General features: G+C 33.4%; 1 non-coding gene across 1 annotated transcript; it reads left to right on the forward strand.

The window, feature by feature from the left end:
- Positions 1-521: 521 nt before the first annotated feature.
- On the forward strand, positions 522-717 carry LOC148779555 (small nucleolar RNA U3). Its single transcript, XR_016046636.1, has one exon. It is a non-coding gene; the product is annotated as a small nucleolar RNA U3 (small nucleolar RNA).
- The last annotated feature ends 4,742 nt before the right edge of the window (positions 718-5,459 follow it).

The raw sequence follows: 5,459 nt of genomic DNA on the forward strand, positions 1-5,459 counted from the left end.
GAGAGAAAGAAGGATTTGGTGTTGTTTGATCTTCTTTTCTTGATGAAAGAAAAAGAAGAGACTTGTTTCTGCTGGATTTTGAGGCAACGAATTTGTTGGGTGAGAAGGGCTCATTAGGTACCGGTTGGTGCTGCACTCTTCGGCCATGGCCATGGCCATGCTCATGCGACTCTCTCTCTCTGAGGAGATTTCTCTCTCTCTGATGCAAGATTCTAAAGAAAGCTTGATGCCCAAGATAGTAGTCTCTCTCTGTAGATGGTGCTCTCTTTCTCTCTCTAAGGTGGTAGATGGTAGGCTCTCTATCTCTCTGCAATATCTGCATTGGTTTCTCTCTCCTCTCTTTCTCGTGGTAAGAAAATGAATTTTGAGTTATGTATCTTAAAATATGTAGGTCTCTGTGTCTACCTTCGTAGGACTTTTCCCGTCTCTCGAGGGTGAAAATTATACTGGGAAAATATCAATTAAGGGGTGGAAATTTCTTAACAAATCATTTATTCTACCATAAGATCACAAATTACATTCCGACCTTACTTGAACAGGATTTGTTCTATTCGTTGTACGTCTTTTTCCATTGACACAATGGAGACGCACAACAATCTGGAAGATGACATAGCCACGTGGCTAGAGTGTGAATAGGATCTCACCGGGCTTCATTAGCCCAAGATGATCGCTCTCAGAACCAACGGCTAATGAGATGGCCATGTCGTCTGACAGACCAAAAAAAACCTTTTTCTTTTTTTGTTAAAAAATAAAAATAAAAGTAAAAAAAATCACAAATTATATTTGAGTGTTTATTTTTAAGATAAGGCCAAGGCTTTATGAAAACCAAATGAAGCCTCACCTTAAATCCTCATCTAGAAAGAACTTTCCATCACGGAAACTCCATGATTGCTCTAATATCAATTTTCAATACCAAAAATAAAATTTGAAACTAAAAAAAACATAAAAATCTTTAGGATATTTAAACAATTGTTTCTAGGAAAAAATAGAGGGTTTAGGTAATTTTTTAACATTATACATTGTTTTTTGGGTTTGAAATACTATTTTTTCACGATCATAATTTTTAAGCCAAAATGATTTATTTAAAGTTTTTTCAATGCTTGAATTACAATTTCGGATGAGTTATTAGGTGAAGCTTTACTTTGATAGGGCTACAGCCCTATCAAACCATTTCCCTTATTTTTAAATTTCTATTTAAATAAAATACATTATCCAAAAATATTAAGAGTAAATTACAAATGAATCTCAAATAACTACCTAAAATACAAAATGATCCGATTACGAGTAGATATTATAAGGAAGGTCGGTCAATCCACATCTTCTTATTTTTTTACAAACTTGCGTCCCTGTCCCCTGCTAAAATCCTTCAATACCAAGTATTTCTATAACTCATAACTCTAAAAAATTCCCACAAAATTTCGGCCATCTATCATATTTATTCTTAGCCACATATTATTAACTTAAAAAAAAATGACTAAACTTGTCTCTAATGGTCATATGCCCCTTCTTTGCCCGGCCACAGGTTATTAGCTGGGTCGTGACTATTAGAAAGACAGATAAGAGCACGGTTAGTGAGATACACCTATGGCTGCATTAGAAAGATAGAGAAGAGCACGGGTAGAGAGATAGAGGAGTTAGACAGAGAAGAGCACGGGTAGAGAGATAGAGGAGTTGGATAGAGAAGGTATTAGAGAGAATGGGCACATTTAGATTGACAAAAGTGTTACAGAAACGTGATAGGTAGAGAGAGGAGGAAGAGAGAAATGGCATGGTCAGATAGGATTTACAGAGAGAAATAGCATGTTACATAGATAAATGAAATAAAGAGATTTTACCTCTTGGAATAGGGCTCCAGTCTCTGGCTGCGTATCAGCCCCTCAAAAATGTTTCTTTTGGATATTGTTGCAGTTTCCCAAAACCCTATCTGTTCGAGTCCATCCCAAAACCCTTTCAGTTCGAGTCCATCGATTAAGCTTCAGGTTTTTTTCTAGAGGAGGTTTTCACGCACCAAGTCAGTTCCTTCTATTTTAACAAACAGTTTTTGTTATGAAATCATCTTGGTCTATTGCAAACTACTCAGTTGTTTCATTTAGCCTTTAGGTGGGTATTCTGGAGAGGGAATATCTGTTTCATTGCTTTTGATAGAGAGCTTATAAATCTTTGTATTCTTCGTGTCTGCATAAATATTTTTTCGTCTTGTAGAAGAGAAAGTTTGCTTTTCCGTCTGTGGATATAATTGCTAAACTGCATAAATCTCTATGTTTTGCTCTATTATTTTTTACACAATTTTTAATTTTCTTTTATTTTTAGTCAAATTTTTGGTTTTTACCCTCTACACATGTGGAATTAGAGGTTGCTCAAAGAGGAGATTGTCGTATTTTGGAATTTGGCCTGAACAATGTGTGGTGATCATAATCCCAAGATAGATATTGCTGTCCCCAAGCGAGGGAACTCAATTGATTGGTGAGTTGTATTGTTTTTACTATATTGTGTGGGTAGTACCACTTGAATTTCAATTAAAAAGCTACAACCTCCATTTTCATGAACACTTTAAAAAATGGACTTTTTTTGAAATGCTTAAGGCCTGAAATCCTTACTTATCCACCCAAAAGAAAAAAAAAAAAAAATTCTTTGAAATTTTGCGCTCAAAACGTTAGGGTAACCATTGTTTGTTTTGTATTTGGAGTCTATAAGAATAGAACCACATGAATTTGCGAGGAGAAGCAGCATACTGGTTCAAACCAATGAAACCTTATAACTAAAAAATGTTATTTTCACGTAACTGCATCATTTTAAATGGTGTGATGCGGCCTCATACTATAAAAATAAGGTGTGCCTAAAAAATCTAGTACAAAAGAGATTTTTCGAAGTTGGAAAACTTTCCAATTGATGATCTTGACCTCGAGATGTATGGATATATAGATACAAGAATTTGAAGTCCTAAAAATAGTTCATCATATAACAATTTATCTAGACCGTCTATTTTCTAGATTTTCAAGTGTTTATAGAGATACCCGATGTCCACTGTTTTTAGAGTTCTAAATTTCACAAATATGATTAAATATGAATTTTCAAGGCATCTTTAGGTTTTCAACATTGAAACTCCATGTTCCGGCAAAATTACAAGATGTACCTTATTTGTATATTGGTATAGTATATGGTAGGCACCTTACAGAAACCTCACCCTATGTTATATAGGCAACTTCATAAGAAAACCGCCCTATGTTATATAGGCAACTGCATAAAAAAAACCCATCAGAAAATGCCCCTACCCAAAACCCCAATGATGGCCTAATAATTTATTTTGTCTCTAATTATAAAATTTGAAACAAAAAAAATGGTGTAGATCTAACATATCTACGAAGACTCATAAATGGATGGAAAAAATATTTTAATTTTAAGGGCTTTAAATCAATTTTGTATTCGTTCATGGTTGTCATGGTCTAAACGATAAAATTGAGGGTTCTCTTGCACAAAAAACTCTATTTTGACTTTACTGTTTATTGTTGTGCCGGACACGCCTTAGCAAGGGCATACTTGTCAAGTCAGAACTCGGTGGGGTAGAGCACTGGGCCAAAAGCACAAAAAAGATTTGAAAAATTTTAAAATTTGATTATTTGAAAACATAAATATGTTTTAAAAGTAAATTCAAACTGAAAACACCTTTAAAATTTTAAAAAGTAAAGAAAACATAGATTTTAAAAAATAAAAGTATAAAAAGATACTATTTATTTTTTAGTACAATGAAGTCACAATCACTCTTGTCGGTCAAATTTTATTTTAAATCGGGTAGTTATGAATGTGTCATTGACTAGAAGTTTCTATAAGTCCTAGGCTTTATGAAAACCACATAAAGCCTCACCTAAAATCATCATCCGAAAAATACTTTCAGCGACATATATCTCTATGATGACTCTAAAATCAGTTTCAACATCGACAATAAAATTTGATACTAAAAAAATGGTAAAAATCTGGCAGATTGGTGAACACTTATTTTTAAAGCTAATTGGACGTTCTAGATAATGTATTAACAATGTACATTATTTTTAGATCCTGAAATCCTAATAATTTTTTTTTTTTTTGTAATCACAATGTTCAAGTCAAGATGATCGATGTCAAGGTTTTCCAATTCTTGACTTGTAATTTTCGATGAGTTATGGAATGAGGATATACTTATTATTATAGGGTTGCAGCCCGATCAAACCGCTTTCCTTATAACATTGGTCACAAGAATAGCAGAATGTGCGACAACAAATTTATTGCTTCTAAACCATGCGAAATGAAGTAGTGGATTGTTCAAAGGGATGTACTCTCTCTCTCTGGAGTATCATATTTTATTTCTGTGACCACACTCTGATTACCGTAATCTTGCTCAAAAATTTTCAAAAGTGTTTCTCCACAACAATATATCTACTATCCTTTTGAATGTGGTAAGTGTATTATCTTAATATGGTAAGAGCAGGGTTTAAAAAATCGTCAAGTCGAGTCGGACTCTCCCAGTTCGACTCGAGAATCGCCTGAGACCGAGCCGGTTCCACGAATAACCGGGAATCGCCCGTGTCTAGAGAGAACCGGGCGATTCCCAATAGTGAATCGCGAGTCAGACCGAATCACCAGCAAGAACACGGGCTGCACAATGTTCTTCACGGGATTTCAATTTTTTTTGTCATTTTGTTATCGATTTTCAACTTTTTCAACCTTATGAACGAATCTTGCAGGCTTTAATTCAAATTTCTCATCCATTTCAGTTAATAAAACGAATTAAAAAGCACCGTTTTTTATTAACAAATTTGGATCGAAGAGTGAGTTTTAGGGTTTCTGCCATTTCACTGATTTCAAGAGACAGAACGCATCATTTTTTGTAAAATTTCAGGGTGAGTGATCTTAAAAGTATTGGTCAGAATTTTTTGTTCATAATTTGTGATTATCTTGGAGGAATACATATCAATTTTGAGTTTGAAGGCATGGGTGCACGAATAACAGGTAAGAATTGTGTTTTTTTTTTTTCCCCATGCGATCAAATTCAGTCAATATTTTACAAATCATGTATTAAATTTATAGGGTTTTGATTCGTTGTAGTGTTATTTATCATCACATGTATTCAATTTGATTATATTTATTCAATTTGAGTTGGATTTTTGAGAAAAAAAGATTGATGTCTGTTAAAAAAAAATTGATTTTTTATCTGATTTATTCAATTTAAGCTTGATTTTTGAGATTGAATGACTGATGTATGTGAAGAACTGTGTTTCTTTTTTTGATTCCTTATAGTATTATTAATGTGTTAATATTATAGGGCTTTGATTCCTTATAGTGTTGTTTATCAAAACATATATTCAATTTGATGTAATTTATTCTATTTGAGGCAAATTTTTTGAGTTGGAATGACTGATGTTAGGTTGGTCTGTGAAGAACTGTGTTTTTTTTTTTTATAATTCATGATCAATTTTTTTGAGAAA

The sequence above is a fragment of the Amborella trichopoda genome, chromosome 12, assembly GCF_054954075.1.
Source record: "Amborella trichopoda isolate Santa Cruz 75 chromosome 12, AtrichopodaSantaCruz75HAP2 v2.0, whole genome shotgun sequence".
NCBI classification, from domain to species: domain Eukaryota; kingdom Viridiplantae; phylum Streptophyta; class Magnoliopsida; order Amborellales; family Amborellaceae; genus Amborella; species Amborella trichopoda.